This window comes from Eleutherodactylus coqui, chromosome 11 (genome assembly GCF_035609145.1).
Source record: "Eleutherodactylus coqui strain aEleCoq1 chromosome 11, aEleCoq1.hap1, whole genome shotgun sequence".
In the NCBI taxonomy this organism is placed as follows: Eukaryota; Metazoa; Chordata; class Amphibia; order Anura; family Eleutherodactylidae; genus Eleutherodactylus; species Eleutherodactylus coqui.
In genome coordinates this window covers 65,162,676-65,184,929 of record NC_089847.1, presented here as the reverse complement: position 1 = coordinate 65,184,929, position 22,254 = coordinate 65,162,676, and the positions used below count along the sequence as shown (strand labels likewise).

At 46.3% G+C, this 22,254-nt stretch overlaps 1 protein-coding gene across 2 annotated transcripts in view; it reads right to left on the bottom strand.

Moving 5' to 3' along the window:
* Positions 1–22,254, bottom strand: part of MUS81 (MUS81 structure-specific endonuclease subunit) — a 161,734-nt gene that overhangs the window by 138,700 nt on the left and 780 nt on the right. The window contains exon 2 of one of the 2 annotated variants that reach the window (XM_066582297.1): positions 20,457–20,533. The gene's annotated coding sequence lies outside the window, so the exon portion shown is untranslated. Of the gene's footprint in view, positions 1–3,324; positions 3,389–20,456; positions 20,534–22,254 lie in introns of those variants that run through there. The other variant, XM_066582298.1, reaches the window with a different exon arrangement.

Sequence of the window (22,254 nt, the reverse complement as noted above, 5' to 3'; positions counted from 1 at the left end):
ACATGAAAGAGCCGGAGCTGCGGGAGCGGGTGAGTTCCGCGCTGCTCTCTGTAGGCGCTCGGGTCGGGTCCCGCTGCGAGAATTCGATCCGGCCGTCTGCAGGCGGCCATAAAGTCATCCATTTGTATAATGTTCTATATTTTACATTTCCAGGGAAACAAAATGCACAAATACTTTACTAATTTTAGTTGTAAGATTCAACACAAGAAATATAAAGATAAGAAAGGTGGCGCTGACACCCGGGATACAGCAGCAATCACCATGCCCTGGGCAAAAGCAATTAATGTCACATACCAAACACACCCAAATGTTATCTCGCCCTGTAATGACCGGCTGCATACACCCCACCAGGGGCTCTGCGTCACTGTGCAGGTACGTGCAAGGCAGAGGGGTCAAGGTGCAGCCGACTGTAAAGTACTTCAAAACCTAGTATGCAGAGGGCCGATTCCAGTATTTTACAATAGGGGAGGGTAAGCGGTCGTGCTCCCCATTACCTGAACCTGGGTGGTGTAGAGTCTCTCATTTTATGTGACCTTATACTTTAGTACAATGCTTTTACCTTTTATTAGTAATATATGATTCTTCACTTTGATTAAAGGGGCTTTCAAGGATTTAGCATGGATTGCCCATCGGTAGGATGGGTCACTGATGTATAGGACAGTTGGACTCCTGTGCGGCTATGATCAGCAGAAGGAAGAAACTGTTGGAGAACAACACTGCCTTCACTACATTACAACAAGCCGACCGTGTCCGTGTGGTTGCTAAGAGTGTATTTACACAAACTATTTTCCCGTGCAAGTCCCAACTGATTACATGGATACAGCTTGCACGGGAAAATAACCTATTGATTTCAAAGGGGTTAATTTTTATTCGCACCACTAGTGCGAGGTTGAAAAAAATCGCAGCAGGTCTTATTTTTGGACGATTACTTCCTATGGGTGTGTAAAAAGAAATCGCATCAAACTCGCGTACCATGTGAGTGTGAGGTTTTTTGTTGTTTTTTTTCTATTTTAACTATTGAAACAGCATACAATTTTTTCAACACACATGAAAATCGCATGTATCAGCAATTATGTGTTTTTATCACAAAATGCATCACAATCGCAGGAAGAAAAAAACAAACTAGATTTACAAGTATGATATTGGTCCTATTTGCCAAGGCCTACGGTGAGTTTGGCAACACAACCACAGATAGCTGTGTAGCCCTGCAACGCCGCACTCTCATTAAAGCAAATGGGCGCAATTGTCAAGCTGCTGCAACTTGCAGATCGCAAAATAATTCTAATTTAGTGGAATTTTGGCAATCTGCAGGTTGTGGGCGCTGCAAATCATGAGTCACAGCACAACCCTGTTGATTTCAATAAGATTGCGAGGTCATGGGGCTACACAGCGATTTATGTTTGCGCAATTCTTTACAGCCAAAGTTGCTGAGCAGTCCCAACCCAGTCAAAGCTGCCCCAAAACAGTTAGGTGCTGTAGAGGGACAGACTCCTAGCATTTATAAATTGATGGCATATTAATGTTTTATCCTGGAAAACCCATGGAACATTAACAATGAAGTCATGCAATAAAAAATCTAACATTGTATAATACATTGTAACCATTTTCTGGTGCTTTCATTTTCAGAGGATTTTTGTGAAACATATTAAATACTCCTCTGTTGCTATTTGCCAGCTACTAAAACACAGAGTGGCTGGTGATGGTGGCTCATATTGGGAATCTTAGCACTTTGAGTGCACAAGGGTGTACTTGTCTAAGTGACTAGATCAAGTCAGATGCAAACATTCATGACCCATGAGAGCAATACTGAGGCTTCACAATAGAGCTTACAAGTCCTGTGCGCCACAACAATGCTCCTGAAATGATATGGAACTAATTGGATGCTAGCTTGTAGCGCTATTAAAGTGCCCATCTTCCTAGAAAGCTGCAGCGGGCGCATAATTTTTTGGTTCTCCAATGTCTATGGGAATTTCTTTTGTCTGGCTACTGGTTCCTGGGCTGGCCCAATGGGCTACTGATGTTCACAGTCAGGTATCTATGATTTGCTAAGTTGCCTGTGAAATGGTAGGTGTGAGACCAACTGCACACGGCAGAGCCGTATTCCGCATGCAGGTTCCCACAGCGGATCCAGTCTCTGACCGCGGTCGGCGACCCTGCACACCTTTACTTTTTTGTACTGTGAACGGCTGCAGTAAAACGCTATCAGACATGTGCAGTACAGATTTTTTTTTTTAATTTCTGCTTTTCCCGTAGACTCCGCAGCCCATCCGCAATGACAACTGCCGAAGGGCCGCAGGTCGAACGGCTTCCATGGACTTCAGTGAAAGCCATCCATGCGGGGTTCACACAGTAACAGAAAATGCTTTCGTCCACGAGCTGAGCGAGCGCATGCTGCCAGCGCTGCAATAACAGAGGTCAGAGTGGAAGTCAATGAGAGCTGTGCCTGCAGTTACAAGCGCCGGTCACTGCATGGGAAGTCGGTGCGGAGGCTTCCGCTCCAACCTCTGTGTTATTGCGATGCGGACAGCATGCGCTCGCTCAGCTGATCAGTCGGGTCCCGAGCAACGGACCCCGGACGATCATCTATTGATGACCTATCCTGATAATAGGTCATCAATGGTATTTCACTGGAAAGCCCCTTTAAGATGCCCGTACACCTTCAGGAGCTGTCATCCAAACACAAAATTATTCTGACTCCCCTAAACACATGAATATCCGTTTGGCTAAGATTTCACATATTTTCAATAGACAAACCGGAGTCTGTGGCAGCGAGAGAACCCTGACAGTAGGATCTCCATGGGGAACAAGACAGAAAGGGTGTTTATACTCAACATATCTGATATTTGAAGGAGGAGTCAGAAGGCCCCCATACATGTGATGGCAGAGCCCACCCAATCAGCAGGTCCAGCTAACATTTCCTAATGCGTATAGGGGCCTCTAGAGCAGATCTGGTACAAAGCTGTGCTGTTAAATGCTGGGCGGCATGAGGGGGGCAGTGGGGTTAGCCGGGCACTGCTTGTGGCAGCCATGTGCTGGATCCAGCACTTCGGCCATTCGTGTAGCTTCCGTCATGGAGCAGCACAAAGCATTATATTGTGTGCCTTCATGCTGTCCATCCTGTGAGCACAAACAGTGCGGCATTCTGCACGATTAGATGGAATCTGCAATGCCTGATAGAGATGTGAGCTGAGCTCTGCTGCACCCATAGACTGACAAGGTTATCCCAGCTGCCAGAACGTTCTCTGGACATCAATGACCCCCCGCAGCTGGAGTAACATGATATGGACACATTATTATATGGCCAGCTGCTAACACAAGGCTTACACAGCAGTAAGTAATGGGTCCTCAGCAAACGCACCAGCTCCTTCCGATGAACTGTGGGAGTTGTCTGCCTTCTGAGAGCTGGAAATGGCTCCTGGAAGTTATAGGCTGTAACCCTTTCACTGCTGGAGAGGGGACTTGTGCAGGGAGGACAATTAGTTGGGAGTTTAAGGGTTATTCAATGTAAACCTTCCACTGAGCATATAGCAGGGCCCTGAGGGATTTCCAACAGACGACCATCTGCAATGATAGGAGGAAGGCAGTGCTGTAGAAAGCCCCCCCCCCCCAGAGGGCTCAGTGTATAATATGCCCCCTCAGGGCCCTGCTATATGTGCTATACCTGCTGCAGGGCTCAGTGGAAGGCTTACATTGAATAACCCTTAAACTCCCAACTAATTGTCCTCAGGAGGAGCACGTCTCCTCTCCGGCAGTGTAAGGGTTACAGCCTAGAGTGTTTTCTGGGGACTCCCATCAGCTGCAGCCTAGAGCTCTGTAGATACAGTAATGATAGTGTGTACAAGACAGGAGTCCTGCCGGGCGGCTCCGGGGGGCGGGCGGCGAGCAGGAGGGCACAACACCAGTAGGATTAATGGAAGAGCTCTTTATGACGAGCTGAACCAAGTGATCAGGGTCACCAAGGAGAGGCCACATCCCGCCGGTGGCAGCAGACTCCCCGCCCACATGCCTGGGTCCTTCGTGCGCAGCCGCCACACTAGGAGGTTTAACGCTTCCAAAAAAGGAAGCCGCCGGCGTCTGAGTGCTCCTCTCCCCCCTCCGGGTGACGCGCACAGGCCCCGCCCCCCGCAGCCTGCATGCCCATATAAGGACATATAGGGCAATCCTGCGCCTTCCAGCAGAACAGAAGAGTTTCAGCTGGTCGAGAGCCCCTCCTCCCTCCGTGCCGAGGTTCAGTGCTGGCACCTGCTCCATTAGTCTCTCATGTAAGCCCACGGGGCGATGTGTGCAGAGCAGACTGCTGACACCCTGCAGCATATACCCTATGTGAGCCTAGTGGGGCAGTACTGTAGAAAGCAGCAGTGAGAGGCCACAGCTAGACGTGCTGCACTGTTCTGGGTGGCTGTGTACAAGGACCCCACATCCTAGTGTCAGCAGTGAGGAAGCTATGCTTGCACTAGTAGAGTCTGGGATTCCTTGGACACAGGATATCTATTCTACAGTCATGGCTGCAGCATAAGGCTGCATTTACACAGAGAACGACGCGAGTTTTGTGTGAACTCGTACGATGTATTAACCCATTGTTTCCAATCGGTTAATTTACATGGGCGTTTCTCTTCTTGCATGGGTGGTGCAAGGCGGAAAAACTGAAGCAGGCCCTATTCTTGTACAATTCACACATGAGAACAGGACTTGGAATGTGCGGCGTCTCACACACTGCGCAGAACACGGACAGGCTGTCACTTGCAATGCCACTGTCGAGATACCTGAGTGGCACCCGCTCGGGAATTTCTGTTACTTTCAATAAATGGAGAGCTGCTCGGTGGCGTCACCGCTAGGGAAGAAGCAAACCCCACAGTGACAGAAGAACAGGACCCAGGAATCCAGTTCTTGAGATCAGCTGTGGTCTCAGGATTGAGACCCCCACTGATCAGCAGGTTATCCTAAGATACTAAAGGAAGCAGCAGAGGTAATTGCTGAACCACTCGCCATGATCTTTGAAAATTCCTGGAGAACAGGAGAAGTCACAGAAGATTGAAAAAGGGCAAATGTTGTCCCTATCTTCAAAAAAGGGAAGAAAGTGGATCCAGGAAACTACAGGCCTGTGAGCCTGACTTCTGGGAAAGATCTTTGAACAAAGTATTAAACAGCATGTATGCAAGTACTTGGATAAGAATGGAGTAATTAACCAGAGCCAGCATGGGTTTGTAATGAGCACATCATGTCAGACGAATCTAATTTCCTTCTATAAGAGAATCACCAACTGGATTGATCAGGGAAATGTGGTGGATATAGTATATCTTGACTTTAGTAAGGCCCCCTGTCCACGGCTGTGACAGAATATCGCTAGCAATATTCCGACACGGGGACGAGGGGGAAGAGCTGTTAGGTCTCTGGGGTGAACCGATCTGACAGATGGGCTCATCGCGGAGAATCGTGGCAAGCCTCGACTTAAATCCTGCGAACGGAGAATCGCTATGTTTCTCCGCTCGTGGACAGGCGGCTGCGCTTTCCATAGCAGCGGAAAGCGTTCACTGCGGCTGGATTATTGCTGCAGGTAACGCAATGAACTATCACCTGTGGACAGGCAGCATGTCCAAGTGGAAGAATGTATCAGGTGGGGTGCCACAAGGCTCTGTCCTGGGCCCAGTGTTGTTCAACATTTTTATAAATGATCTGGATGAGGGAATTGATGGGAAACTGATCACATTTGCTGATAACACAAAGCTAGGTGGGATAGCTAACACTAGAGAAGAGAGAGGATTCAAAAAGATCTAGAAAAGCCTGAACAATGGAAGGCGACTAACAGAATGGTATTTAACAAGGAGAAATGCAAAGTCCTACATCTGGGGAAGAAAAATGAAAAAACACATACAGAATGTGTGTGATTCTATGATCCCCCTATCCTGTGGATAGTGCATAACTAGCTATTGTGGTACAACCCCTCAAGCACTGGCAGTGGTAAAACAAGTACAGGTCCTCATGTGTTTCCCTTCTACGTTTCCTCCCTTTAGGAGGAAGACCCATCACCCCCAGGGTGCCGCACATCCTTCATGTCACGGTGTCAGGATGGAATAGGCCCTCATTCACCTCCATGTAAAATACAAGTTTTGTACACATGGCTATGGCTCAAAGTTTCCTCTGCTTCCTGCCAGGAGCTGCAGATGTAGTCATTTTCCTCTGGTGCTGGCATGGGAGAAATACCACTTTGTTGAAATGCATGTTCACTATGCTTTATATAACACAGTGCATCGTGTCCTATTGCTGTAATAACAACACCAGCCTGGATCTGTGTGGATATGGAGTGTGGGGGGATGCATATATCTATATTACACTCAAGTTCATGGGGGATACTGCTGGATAGTCAGGCCCTGATGGATAATGGCCAACAGTTAGATTAGGGATCAATGGATTACATTTTTATACATGTAGCATAATTTCACACTATGTATTTCAGAATATGCACATAACTGTCTGCAGTGGTGGAGTTTCAGTTTCTGTCACATAAGAACCAGTAGCATAGGCCTCACGCACATGAGCAAATTTGCATTGCAGAATCCAGAGCGGGTGTCCGCTTCCAGATTCCGCAGCAAATACCACCCATAGCATGCTATGGTAAAGTGATTCTTCCTGCACACGAGTGGAAACTAATTGCGGTTTCAGCTCACAGAGGAAAAATAGCAGCATGCTCTATTTTTGCATGATTTCTGTGCGGACAGCTTCCATTGAAGTCAATGGAGGCCATCCCCTCCGCAGCCTTTTTGCAATTGACACTGTGGAAAGGTCGCAGATTCCACGTCATCGCTACACAATGACGCAGAAAAAGCATGAGTGCGAAAAATAAATCTGTACTGCGCACGTCCAACGGCGAGCCCTGCGGACCATCCACAGTACAGAAGCGAGAAGAAGAAAGCAGGTACGTGCGGACACCGCGGCTGCCAGAACCAGACTCCGCTGCGGGAGTTTCTGCAATCTGTAGGTCACAGCAACCCCACTGACTTGCATGAGTGAGGTTGCAGGACCACACAGAGACCTCTAGTTGCCGTGTAGCCCTAGCCTCAGGGTGCATTCACATGGAAGGTTCCCAAGAGAGTTCTGTCCCATTCCAAGATGAAGAGAACTTGTACGGGAAAAGACCCCATTCATTTTAATGCGCTAATTCACAAGGGCAATTTTTCTCTCGGACCGATAATCCAAGTTAGTAAAATCACAACATCTCCTATTTTGCGGCGATTCTTGTTCAGGAATCGCCCTTTATTTTCTATGGGAGGGTGAAAAAAACGCATTGCGGTTTGGATATGATTTTCATGCAAGTGCAATGCATTTTTAATGCAGGTTACTATGGGGACCACATAAAAAAAAAAACAGGAAATGCAGAGCAGATAAAAACTAGTGTTTTTCACGCACGTGAAAAATACATGAAATAGCAAGAAATTACTTAAAAATTGCATAGAAAATGGTCAGTTTTTCACTGACAAAAATTGCACTCACCCATTGAATACAGCCTTAATTACAAAAAATAGGTGAAATATTTTTAAAAAACACAATCCTACAGCTGAAGGCAACGCTGCTGTCGTACCTTTTTTTGTTAATGAAGCCATAATAGATCCCATTTGGGCTGCCTTCACAAGGGCGTCAAAGGAATTTTTTCGGGCCAGATTTGTCCGTTGCGAGATGCATAAATCTCGCACAAATATGACCTCCATTCTTTTCAATGGGGCCATACACATGAGCATGACAATGCGATTCTATACAAGAAACAAATCGCAGCTTGTCCTACTTTCCTGCATGCTCCCGCATCACAGCGCCCACTATTTTCAATGGGGCTGGCGGCAGCATTGCACCACGTGTTAGGAGCACGCGATGCGAGGCCCCCTATTGAAAGCAGCCGACAGCTGCGGTGGAGGATTGCTGTGAGGCTTGCATCCGCAAGGATTTCACATGGTGGTGAGCGTGATATGGGGGCAGGATTCATGGCCTCACATCACGCTCGCCCGTGTACAGTTAGCCTAAGAGGTCCGTCAGTTTAGTGTCATGGTTTCTGCTATTTTGACAGCAAGAATAACGGCCATTCTTGTCAAAAACACCTGAACTTTCGCAAAAGTGAACAGAAGTTTACGGGGTATCTATGTGATATTCCAGAATAGTTACTGTATATTCTGTATAATAAAGACAGTCACATGTAGTGTTAATATGGTTAGAAAAGACATATCCTCTGGGTCACCAGGGGGAGGGGAAGGGGTAAACTTTAGAACTTTATTCCCCTCTACTGATTCAATTGAATTAAAACAGCAGAAGAGATGTGAGTCAATCTGTCCTAACGGGAAGATTTCCTCCACGATCCCAGCGTGGCAATTAGACCAGATCAACGCTCACAAGGGAATTCTATCCTTCTCCATGTGTTGCTGGTATATTGTACGAAGACTGATTCCACACAGCTGTCATGGTAAGGAAGGCCTGGCCGAACATGCACCGCACCCCTCTATACACATCTAGTACGGGCTCACACGAGCGGACGTTTACCGCACCACGTACGTGCATGTGATACGTGGTGATTGGCAGGCAATCAAATACATTGCCTTACGCTGTCACCTCTGGAGACTGATGCTTTCTGTATCCAGACGGAGGAGCGGTCCCTGGACTTCAGAGGGGATTTTACATGGAACACCGTTTGACCATTTATGGGCCATTTATATGTATATACAGGTTTATCGTGTCCCCACACCTTAGAAATGTCTTTTCAAGACTAAATACATAGAATTCTTTTATCTTCCCAGTCTCTTCTTTGTACATCATCTATCTCTATGAACTGAACTGCATATTCCAGATGATGTCTGTGTGCCTTGCATCAATGCTTCCTTTATTACACTGCAGTATCCTGCTGACCTCAGGCCAGGCCCGCACAGTTATGCTTCAGCACTACAGATGTCGGTCTACTGACCCGAACTTACAGCATCGTACAGTGGATAGAAAGAGTCTAACACGCCTGTTAAAATGACACGATTTTGTCAGGTTAAAAAATCCTATGGAGTAAATCAGAATCTGTGTAAATAATCCCCCGTCTATGTAAGCGCTGCGGAATATGTAGGCGCTATACAAATAAAGTTGTTTATTATTATTATTATTAAATAATGGCAGCGGAGTGCTGACTACTATTTACCATCAGTGTAAGGGCTTATTCACATGAAAATATATTGGACGCCGTTTCCACGGCCAGCCGATATACGCTGCCGTCTGAGTTGTCTTCCCCCTTCCCTCTTCCTCACTGTCTCTCTCCTCCCCTCTGGCTAATTGCAATAGGAGGGGCGGAGCTAGCTCCCATGGCTGTGGGAAGGGGAGACACTTAGCTCCGCCCCCTCCCATTGCAAACAGCCGGAGGGGAGGAGAGAGGCAAAGGGTTGTTAACGGGGAAGGAAAGGAGAAGACAGCTCAGATGGTAGAGTATATCGGCCAGCCGTGAAAATGGCGGCCGATATACGCACCTGTGAATAAGCCCTAAATGTAATTGGCTAATTCTAAACTCAACACATCCCCTAATATAGAGGGTGTTCACACTTATGTAACCACATTACTTTAAGTTTGTTATTTTTCTTTCTCCACCCTAAAAGTTTTCATTATGTTTCCAATAGAAGTAAATCTGAAATGATTCATCTTTGTCTGATTTTTTAACATAACAAAAACTAAGCACATGGCATTTCCACGGGGTGTGTAGACTTCGTATATCCACTGCAGATAACTACAATGCTGGGAGTTTCAGTCAGTGGACCCATAAAGGCGGTAGTACGGGTGCATAAATGCTCATTTAACCCTTTCCAATCCACTGTCTGACCTCTGAAGACATTATGAGTTAAGGCTGTTCAGCTTCGATGTTATAAGACATCAGTCGGGGTTCCCTTACTGTATATCGCAAGCCTCTCTTCTGTTGAAGCCTATCCAATGTGTCACCTCATGCAGTACTGGCTTTAGCCAGCAGACAGCGCCGTTGTATAACAACAGAAAAAGAGTAAGCCCCCTAGGAAAACCAGGATACAATTTGGATTGGAAAGGGTTAAAATGTTCTGGCTGACACAGTACATGCTTTAGGCCACACAGAAAACGGGCAAAAAAAGCAGCCCTGACGCTCAAAAATCACAGGAAAAGAAATGCGATTTTGCCACGATTTTTTCGTGATGATATGGCGATCGTCAGTGTGAAGGATCCCACAGCGATTCTCCAAGTTTTAGGCCAGGCTCACATGAACGGGTTGGATTCCGCTTGCAGATATCTGGAGCGCAAATGTGCGAGTGATCGCGGGAACAAATTGCGAATGGTGGCGTATGTGTGCAGTTTTCTGCGTGGATGTATGCGTATGGAGAGCGTGTTGTCCACGTGGAAGACAACTCAGAAGCAGTGAACATCAGAAACTAGCATTACACCTGCCAAGCGAAAGTTTTCTTCTCTCTCTCTCTCATCAATGGAGCCCGTCCATGCTACGATTTTTCTTCCGCTCGTGGAATACACAATTTGTACCTGCAGGTGTGAAGAAAACTTTGAAGCTATATGCCTTTCAATGCCCATGTATTACCGTGGATCGTCCGCGCGGATGGCGATTGCGGGAGCCGCATGTCAAATCTGGTCGTGTGATACCGTCCTTGCTCCCCTCGAAGCCATATGTTGCATCCAGATTATTATAACCCAGATGTAAAACATTTACACTTAAGGCCCGCTCACACGAGCACAGGCATAAAACGCTGCGTGTATTACACAGCATTTTGCCGCTGCGTTAGTGAATAGGGCTTTGTGACGTGGAGTACACGATAAAATAGAACATGCTGCGTTCTTTTTTTTATGCACGTATTATACGCAATCAAAAAACCCTGGTGTGAAAAGCAATGTCATTTCATTGACTCCACTGATGTGATGAAATTACACTGGTGTCAGAATACCCTTATTTACTAACTAACTGCCCAAACACTCGGCATGTCCATAGACTGAGCTATACTGACATCTGCATCGTCTATAGGCGTTATAATAATGTTATTAGATGTGCAGGTTATTGTGTCAGCTGTCCAGTGCTCAGTGATCTGCAGATAACAGACGTTGCTTGTACTGCGTAGCAGGCCTGCTCTGCTTGACTTCCTATACTGTAAAGGCTTACGAAATCACCAAGCTGGGGAAGTGCACTGATCAGGCCATATAAGGGGATGTCGAAAAACTAATGCTGTGTAAGGTGCAACTGTGCTGAAAGCTCCGAGATGTGCAGCAGCGGCGGTGCAGGGGATGCTTCACTGCTCCTCCTGCCAAGCTTCATCTGGCATCACAACCCAGCAAATCCCAGCAGGAACTGCTGAATATTACCATTTACTCTAAAGGCCCCATTTAGACACATCGATTATCGCTCAAAAGACACAAAAGACAATCGTTGTGTGCATTTACATGCCAAGATGATCGCTCAAAATTCACTCAAACGGCAGTCTGAGTGACAGTTTTGAGCGTTCACTTTGCATAAGTGTGTAAATGAAGGTTCACGCTGTATGTAGAAGGCAAGCGGGATTGCTATCTTCTGCAAACAGCTGTTGTCTTCTTGGAGCGCTCAGCTGTATACAGCTGAGCTCCGAGCAGAGTATACAGAACACAGCTGGAGTGTTGTCTTCTGCATTCTCCTGCTGTATTCACGGAGCGCACAGCTGGTATACAGCTAAGCACTCCGAGCGAGGTATACAGAATACAGCTGGAGTGTTGTCTTCTGCATTCTCCTGCTGTATTCATGGAGCGCACAGCTGGTATACAGCTAAGCACTCCGAGCGAGGTATACAGAACACAGCTGGAGTGTTGTCTTCTGCATTCTCCTGCTGTATTCATGGAGCGCACAGCTGGTATACAGCTAAGCACTCCGAGCGAGGTATACAGAACACAGCTGGAGTGTTGTCTTCTGCATTCTCCTGCTGTATTCATGGAGCGCACAGCTGGTATACAGCTAAGCACTCCGAGCGAGGTATACAGAACACAGCTGGAGTGTTGTCTTCTGCATTCTCCTGCTGTATTCATGGAGCACACAGCTGGTATACAGCTAAGCACTCCGAGCGAGGTATACAGAACACAGCTGGAGTGTTGTCTTCTGCATTCTCCTGCTGTATTCATGGAGCGCACAGCTGGTATACAGCTAAGCACTCCGAGCGAGGTATATAGAACACAGCTGGAGTGTTGTCTTCTGCATTCTCCTGCTGTATTCATGGAGCGCACAGCTGGTATACAGCTAAGCACTCCGAGCGAGGTATACAGAACACAGCTGGACAACTGTCTTCTGTATACTCCTGCTGTGTTCTTCGAGAGGGATACCAGCTGAAACAATAGTATCAGCGGTATCCCACTGAGAACTCAGCGCAAGGTACTGATAAGGCTCATTGCGGTACTGATAAGGCTCATTGCGGTACTGATAAGGCTCATTGCGGTACTGATAGAGCTCATCGTTCTCTTTCAGCTTGGTGAAAGACAACAATGAACGACTCATTAACGAAAACTGCACGATGGCCACGCGTTTAGACCCAACGATTCTCATTCAAAATACGGCTTTGAGAGAATCGTTGGGTCTAAATGGGCCTTATCCCTATTCCAATAGCTTCACTTTAAGATTTCATGTATCTCTGCACCTTGGCCTTCAGACTGTACTGTGGTCAGTAGTGTTTAGGTATTGGATGCCATGTATTATGGTATTCTACACTAGCAGCACTGCAACGCTGCGTCACATTTATTAACCCCTTAGGCTAACTTCACACAGGCGAATGGGATATCGGGTCTTGATTTTCCCGCGGATGCGATGCGAGGACACGGCCAAAAATAAAAAGAGCTGCGATGCAGGAAAAAAAAAACTCGCTCATGTGTATGACCCCATCCAGAAGAATAGGATTCATATTCGTGCAAGATTTCTGTGTGTCACAATGCACAAATCTTGCATGATTTTCTTGGTCGTTTGAAAATGGCCCTAGAGAGAAACTCATTTTTCAGTTTTCTTTACTGTCACATTCTAGAGCCTATATCTTTTATTTTTTCAATTGACATAGCCATATGACGGCTTTTTTTTGACGAAAGTTGTATTTTTTAATAACATAATTTTTAGGTACATACATTGCATTGTATAATGTTTATTAATATTTTTAGAGGTATTGGGGGGATGTGGGGAGGGAAAGAAATTCCGCCATTTGTTCTTTGGATTTTATTTTTACAGTGCTCATCATGTGATAACATTACTCTCTGTGTCAGCACGATGCAAGCGATACCACGTCTATATAGTTTTTTTTATGTTTTGCTTTTTCTATACACTAAAAACTAGAGATGCGCGAACCTACTCGGCCGCGCCCCTTTTTCGCCCGAGCGCCGCGATTTTCGAGTACTTCCGTACTCGGGCGAAAAGATACGCGGAAGTACTCGAAAATCGCGGTGCTCGATTGAGTAATTACTCGAAACGAGTAGGTTCGCTCATCTCTACTAAAAACCTTTTCTTTTTAAGATTTTTAGGCCTCATGTCCACGGGGTTAAAATCCGCAGCGTTTCTCCCACACGCGGATCCGCGCCCCATTGGGATGCATTGGACACCCGCAGGTAGTTAAATACCTGCGGATGTCACTTTTCCCTTCAGGCGCGGATCCGCGTACGGGTAAAAATCCGGACATGCTCCATTTTAGTGCGGGTCTCCCGCAGGGACGGCTCCCGCAGGTTTCTATTGGAGCCTATGGAAGCCGTCCGGATCCGCGGAACACCCGTACCATAATTAAAACTCACCTGTCCTGGACGCTGCAGGTCTCCCTTCCTTCCCGGACGGATCTTCTTTCTTCGGCCCGGCGCATGCGCGCGGCACACTGCCGGCGTGCTGAGCACATCCGCTGGGCCGAAGAAAGAAGATCCGGCCAGGAAGGAAGGAAGAACCGCAGCGTCCGGATAAAACAATTCTTATTTTTTGGCCTCATGTCTGCGGGGCAGGAGGGACCCGCTACGGATTCTACATGAAAATCAGGTCCGCTGCGGATATGTAACGTGGATTTCTGCTGCGGTTGTAGTGCGGATGAGCTTAAATTCCTTTTTTTTTTTTCATGCGGGAGATCAATTGAGCTATGAGCTCTACGAGCTCCCACACGCGTGATCCACACTTAAATGGAGCATGTCGCGTTTTTTTTCATGCGCATAAAATTTTAAAATCACTTTGAAACATCATCCGCGGCTATTTATCTACCCACGGGTGGTCAATGCATTCCAATGGGAAATTTTAGGTGCTGATCATGCGCATGGGTGATCCGCTGCGGATTTTAAATTTTATTTTCCCCGCGGACATGAGGCCTAAAGATTTGCTTTTGTGTTGCTGCACTACAAGCGATATCTCTTTTATTTTTCTGTCGATGGAGGTCTATAAGGTCTTGTTATTGTCAGGAGGAACTCTAGTCTTCATTTATCCAATTTTTGGGAACATATAACATTTTGATTGCTTTTTATTCTTTTTTTTTCTAGAGGCAATCCTAACAAAATCTACAATTCTAGCATGTTTTTTTCTTTTAGTTTTAGCGGCATTCACCGTGCAGCATAAATGACATGTTAAATTAATTCTGCAGGCCAGTACATTTACATAAATACCAAATTTATATAGGTTTTTTTTGCAACTTTTTCACATTTGAATAATTTTTGGCTTATCTCTGCATTCAAACCCTAACATTTTTTTTCTCAAAGGTGTTGTTTAAGGAGGGTTTTGTTGCAGGATGAATTGTATTTTTTAGGTGAGGCAAGACAGGCAAACAGTTATTTACACCATGTTTTTTGTCATGGCGTGCACTGTGCGGGTTGGGTATTATATTAAAGGGGTTGTCCCGCGCCGAAACGGGGTTTTGTTTTTTTTTAACACCCCCCCCCCCCCGTTAGGCGCGAGACAACCCCGATGCAGGGGTTAAAAAAACAAACCGGAGAGTGCTTACCTGAATCCCGGCGGTCCGGCGTCTTCATACTCACCTGCTGAAGATGGCCGCCGGGGTCTGCTCCCTCCGTGGACCGCAGCTCTTCTGTGCGGTCCATTGCCGATTCCAGCCTCCTGATTGGCTGGAATCGGCACGTGACGGGGCGGAGCTACACGGAGGCGGCATTCTGCACGAGCGGCCCCATTGAAGACAGGAGAAGACCCGGACTGCGCAAGCGCGGCTAATTTGGCCATCGGAGGCCGAAAATTAGTCGGCACCATGGAGACGAGGACGCCAGCAACGGAGCAGGTAAGTATAAAACTTTTGATAACTTCTGTATGGCTCATAATTAATGCACAATGTACATTACAAAGTGCATTAATATGGCCATACAGAAGTGTATAGACCCACTTGCTGCCGCGGGACAACCCCTTTAACTTTTTTCTCAGGATCATTACGAAAACGGTGACTCCAGATTTAAAATTTTTCCTTATATAGTAGGGACTTCTACCCACTAACGTTTTGTTAAACGCTGCGTTTTTTAATGCAAATGTCAATGTTTCTAATGTTAACAATCGCAAGTTTGTGCGATGCAATTTTAACATTAGAAAATCACATTGACATTTGCATTTAAAAAAAACACTAGTGGGTAGAAGCACTAAGGTGAGGTTTTGGTATTGTCATTATTTTTTTTTACCTTTTTAACTTTTTTTTCTACTAGGGGACTTGAGTATCAGGATCTTTTATCATTCTTATTGTACACTGCTATACTTCAGTATCGCATTGTATTATAAAATCTATGAAGCTCAGACAGAGGATGAGCCTTATAGACCGCAGTAGCTAGCAGACCTAGAAGCTATATTCAAGCCTTCAGATGCCATAGCAACCCATTGGGACCCCGTGATCACATCGCAGGGGTCTGACTGGTTACAAAGGGAGCCCCCTCCCTTTGTCAGGCTTTTTACGGTTGCTTAACTGGAGCAACCAGTGTCAGGCAGCTGCTGCCAAGGCAAATAGGATGATGGGGTGCATCAGAAGAGGTCTAGAGGCAGATGATGAGAACATTGCTCTTCCTCTTTACAAGTCACTGGCTAGACCACACATGGAATATGGTGGACAGTTTTGGGTACCGGTACTCAAGAAGGACATATCAGAGCTCGAACGCAGGTACAAAGGCGGGCAACTAAAGTAATATATGGAATGGGTGGACTACAATACCCAGAGTCTTTATCAAAACTAGGATTATTTAGTTGAGAAAAAAGACGGCTGAGGGGGCGACCTTATACCTATGTATGTGTATATATATATATATATATATATATATATATATATATATATCAGGGGGCAATACAGAGATCTCTCCAATTATCTATTTACACCCAGAACTGTAAAAGTAACAAGGGGGCATCCTCTATGTCTAAAGGAAAGAATGTTCCTACACCGACATGGAAGCCCTCATCTTTACTGTAAGAGCAGGGGGACTATGGAACTCTCTGCCCGAGGGCTTATTATCACTAGCAAATATTGGCCGGCGTTTTCACGGACAGACGATATATGCTACCATGTGATGCACAGGCTCAGCGTATATGCCGTCGGGCTGTCTCCCCCTTGCCGCTCACCTCCTCTCCTCTCCCCTCCAACTGTTTACAATGGGAAGGGGCAGCGCTAAGCCCCCGCCCCTTGTCCGAAGCCAGCAATGGGAGTGGGTGGAACGGGGCAGAGATTAGCTCCGCCCCCGTCCCGGCCCTCCCATTGCAAACAGCCGGAGGGGAGGAGAGAAGGGGGAGGGAGTTTAGCAATCACGCTGCTAAACTCCCTTCCACCTCCCTTCTCCGGCCGCTGTCATTGGCTCCGATAGGAGTCTTTGCTAGAGGCCGTAGTCCGGCCAGGAAGATAGTTCCAATGCTTTCCTTTCTGCCCAGCTTTTACACCATGGCAATATGCCTGTGTGATCTGATGCATTGAAATCCAATGCATCAGATGGTAGCGTAAATTGGCCGGCCGTGAAAACGGCGGCCGATATATGCTCGTGTGAATAAGCTCTGAGGACGTGGTGATTGTAAAGTTGATAAAAGAGTTTTAGAGGGGTCTGGACGTCTTTTGTGTTACAATATTATATGTTATAATCACTTATGATTTCAGAAGGGTTCTTGATCCAGGGATTATTCCGATTGACAAATTGGAGTCAGGCAGGAATTTTTTTCCCTTAAATGGGGAAAATTGGCTTCTACCTCATTGGGTTTTTTTTGGTCTTCCTCTGGATCAACATTGGGGGGGGGGTAATAAGCTTAACTGGATGGACATGTGTTTTTTTTTGGCCTTACATACCTCTTCCCACGATAATAACACATTCTCCAATTTTCGGGGGAGGCTTGAAATATAAGCCCTTCCCCAAAAATAAGGCCTAGCTAGGCTACATGTAAAATATAAAAAACAATACTCACCGCCGCCGTTCCGGTCCTCGCTCTGGTCTTCGCCGCTGCTGCAGGCTGCCGCGTCCTCCTTCAAGCTGACAGAGCAGTTCTTCCTGGAAGCGGGGCTTGAATACCCGCCTCCAGGAAGCTAATGCTCTGATTGGTTAATCCAGCGCTGGATTTAATTGGCTGACGTGGCGCTGGATTAACCAATCAGAGCATTAGCTTCCTGGAGGCAGGGTATTCAAGCCCCGCTTCCAGGAAGAACTACTCTGTCAGCTTAAAGAGGACGCGGCAACCTGCAGCAGCGACGGAGGCCAGCGCGAGGACTGGAATGCTGCCGTTAGGTGAGGATTAATAGACAACCCCCCCCCCCCCCAAAAAAAATAAGACACTGTGCCTCTTTTGAGGCAAAATTTATATAAGACAGTGTCATATTTTCAGGAAAACATGGTATGTAACTATTTTTCTAGCGACTTTGCTCGCATTACATGGCCTAAATCCATGATCCTGAGTCCAGTCAACTTGCCCTCCACTGCTATATCGGGTCTTATATGATTTAGGACTTCTCCGTTTGTTTTTCTCACTGTCCTGAGTATATGCAGCAGCTTTCGCCAGCACCACAACTCAAAGAGACCACAGCTGAGTAGACAACATTCCCCAAAAAAGACATAGTTGGCATCAGTTGGGGTACGGCTACAAAGCTATGCAGCCAGCCCTGTTAACATGGGGGCATGACAGGTCCTCTTCAAAGATGGGGCCACAACGAAACAGTTACAGCTGCTCGTTATTGTTGCAAAATCAGACAAACCTCTCTACTGGTGGTCATGTCGAGGGCGTCCGCTCTACACAAGCGGAAAAAGAGGTTCACTACACGCATGCAACTTCTGAGAGACTTTTTAAAGGCCAAGAGTGGAACCACTTTTATGGCCTCAGGTGGCAAGACCGTTTATCTAATCATCTAATTTAAAAACTCATTTGTATATCTACCTGAGATGTAACTGCATGCCGAGTTTTGCAGCAAAAGGACAACGTCTTCAAGTGACTTTTTTTTTGCAAAGAGTGTATATAGTATGGAAATGAAATAACATAAATAACAACACGACTGTATGTGTAAAATGCTGTCATGCGGACGCGGTCATACGCACTGTGACTTTGCAAATGTGAAGGAAACCATTGAAAATCATTAGCTTTATAATTCTGCATTTTCACTCACTCTCGCATCGCAGGAGATTCGCACAATTTTATCGCCCATGTGAAGGCGCCCTCAGGAGGATTCAGATCACCCTAACACCAAACAGGAAAATGTTTTGGGTAAAATTTTTAACCCTTTCCAATCCAATGCCAAACCTAGTCCGACAGTGAGATTTCCCTGCATAGCTCGGCTGGCGGACATCTTTCTAACACTATGCAGAAAAGAGCTGCGATGTCGGACCTTCCTCCTGCAGAAGAGAACTCGGACATCGCAGCTCTCCTCTGAATATTGTAATATACAGATGAGAGCTTCGTAGTGTAATATACATATATATTATACGCATGTATATTATACATTTATAGTAATACTGATATACATAAAAAGACAATAAATTCATCCTCACAGTCCATTTTAATGTGTTTCTATTGAGTAATTCCAACATGGGCATGTCGACAGAAAAATAAAGAAATTATGGCTTTTGAAAAGTGGAGATAAAAATCACCCAAAAAATGTTGCGTCTTTAAAACCAAAATAGGCCGTGTCATTAACCCCTTAATGACACGACTAGAGATGAGCGAGTATACTCGCTAAGGCTAACTACTCGAGTGAGTAGTGGCTTAGTCGAGTAACCGCCCACTCGTGTCTAAAGATTCGGCAGCTGGCGGCGGGCAGGGAGTGGCGGGAGAGAGCGGGGAGGAACGAAGGGGAGATCCCTCTCTCCCTCTTCCCCCCCGCTCACCGCCGCAACTCACCTGTCACCCGCGCCGGCACCCGAATCTTTAGACACGAGCGGGCAGATGCTCGACTAAGGCACTACTCACTCGAGTAGTTAGCCTTAGCGAGTATGCTCGCTCATCTCTAGACGCGACCCTTTTTTTCCCATTTTTTTTTCCTCCCACCTTTGAAAAAATCGTAAATCCTTTATTTATCGATCGACGTAGCTGTAAGAGAGCTTGCTTTTTGCGAGTCGAGTTGTATATTTTAATGGTGCTATTTTTTTCACAATTAGTAAACCTTTTTTTCTTTTTTTTTACTCTACCTGGGGACAACAACTTGCGATGCTTTGATACCTCCTGCAGTATGATGTAATGCCATAGCATTATATCATACTGCGATATGGTAGGCAGTCTATCAAGCCACCCCACAGGGACGGCTTGATAGGCATTCTGATAGGACAGAAGGCCCTCAGGTGCCATGACACCCGCAAGGCTCCCTGTGATCTCATCGAGGGGGGCCAATATGGGACCCCCGAACATCGTTCGGTGTGTTTAAATGCCACTGTCAGAATTTGCAGCGGCATTTAGAGGGTTAACAGCTTTGATCAACTGCGCGGCTGATCAGATTTGTTGCCGCCGAGTGTCAGCTGTCAGGAACAGCCGGCGCCCGTGGTGTGTGATGGGAGATTGCCACGCGATCTCCCCTCATACATACCATAATGCTGCAGGATATAAATGTACGCCCTGCAGCAGGCAGGGGTTTAAGGGTGAAAAGGAGCCTGTCACATCCTATGAGCCACATAAACTAAAGTTATGACCTCGTAGGACAGGGGGCTACTGAGTCTGGGAATTTGACATTCATACTCACCTGCCATCCTGTTCCCTTGCAGTCAGTATGTACATCAGACTCATCTCTTTATCCTGTATGTGTACACTCACACCATGTATAATGAGTGTATGTACACACGCAATTACAGATCTGTCTGAAACACACACCAATAGGCAGTTTCACAGAGGCGTATGATAGTCACATCCTCTGACTCAGCAGCCCCTGTCCTATAAGACTATAACTTCAGCTTATGGGCCTCCTCATTCCTGACCGGTTCCCTTTAAATATTTGTAGCACATACATATAAATAACATCATCATGAAGAACATTATACAGCAGTACTGAGCAGTGTAGATGTGATAACAGCAAATCATTATTATCTGTGCCAACCTCGTCCGAGTGAATCTCTGCTTCAGTCAGCATGAGCCGTCACCATATTCCACTTCCTGTTCTCCATATTGTTAACTCTGTTAAGAGAGAATGACAATGTTCAAACAGGGCGCATCGAATCTTTGCCAGACTATTGTTCTGGAATATGATTTCTCCAGCAGGCTTTGGGGTATTTTGTCGCTTTCCTAATTGTGTGGAAGCAGTATGCGCACACTGACCAAGTCAAACACAAGGTATGAATCTCATGTTAAAAATGGCTCTTGCAGTAATTTTACAGCCAAAGGTTGGCCGGAATACTCAAAATCGACCATTTCGGATGACTTTTCTCTCAAATCTATGAACAGCTTTAGGCCTCTTTCACACGGCCTACAAAATCTCGCTACAAAATAATTGCTATAAACCACATGTATGTGAAGCCCGTGGTTTCCAATGGGTTCTTTCACACGAGCGATGTTTCGTAGCCTGAAAGAACCCTTCGGAGACCATGAGCTTCTGGAAACTGATAACACTGTCTGTACTGCCGCAGTCTAGTTTGCTACTACAGGCTCCCGGCTCTTCCAGCCTCCTCTCCCTGCAGAGAGGGACACAGTATATCGGCCGGCGTGAATACCCAGCCGATATACGGTCGTCTGAATAAGCCCTAAGGCTTATGAAAAAAATATATATATTATAAAAATAATTGGATGAGATTTGGGGACCGGAGACTCTGATGGCGGTGATACTATTGCTGGGAACCAATTCATCGACTGCATAAATGCTGATTACTAAGCTTCTGTTAAAAACTTTCCCCCACTTCCTAAACGCAGAGTGCTGTGTACTTATCACTTACTACAAATTGTATTCCAAGAAATATATGTTATCTATCTAAATACCTTGATTATTTGTATCATAAGTAGAGATGAGCGAGCGTACTCGGAAAAGCACTACTCGCTCGAGTAATTGGCTTTATCCGAGTATCGCTGTGCTCGTCCCTGAAGATTCGGGTGCCGACACGGAGCGGGGAGCTGCAGGGGAGAGCGGGGAGGAACGGAGGTAAGATCTTTCTCTCCCTCTCTCCCGCCCGCTCTCCCCTGCTCCCCGCTGCGACTCACCTGTCAGCCGCAGCGGCACCCGAATCTTCAGGGACGAGCACAGCGATACTCGGATAAAGCAAATTACTCGAGCGAGTAGTGCTTTTCCGAGTACGCTCGCTCATCTCTAATCATAAGGCCTCTTTCACACGGGCGACAGCAATATCGCCATGGCTCAGCCAATCACTGCAGGGTTCGATGCAGCAATCACAGGCATCACATTGAATGGCTATGATTGGTTCATCAAGCGCTGCAGTGATTGGCTGAGCTGCAGCATTCCAGAACAAATCAGAGCCAGCGCTTCCTGGAGGCGGCGATTTTAAACCTCCAAACTAGTAAGCGCTGACTGAAAACTACAAGCAAGTCTGCCGGAGCTGCGGAGGAGATGCACGGCGGAGCCGACTGCGCCTGTCGGGTGATGTATTGTGGTTTTTGTTCTCTTTTTCATGAACATAGGCCTTATTTCAGGGCTTTTACAGCAGGATTGCATCACACCGCATTAAAAATGGGTTTTCAGGTGATGCAACATAAGGAAGGGTTCATAGGGAAACATGGGCTACAAAACATAGCAAATCGTGGCTGTATAGCACATGCTGCGATTTTGTATTCCTGCAATGTAGCAGCCTACAAAGATCGCTAATGTGAAGGAACCCATTGGAAACATGGGCTTCACATACAGGCGATTTGTCGCATCGTGAGAAAATCGTGTGTTCCAATGCGAAGATCCA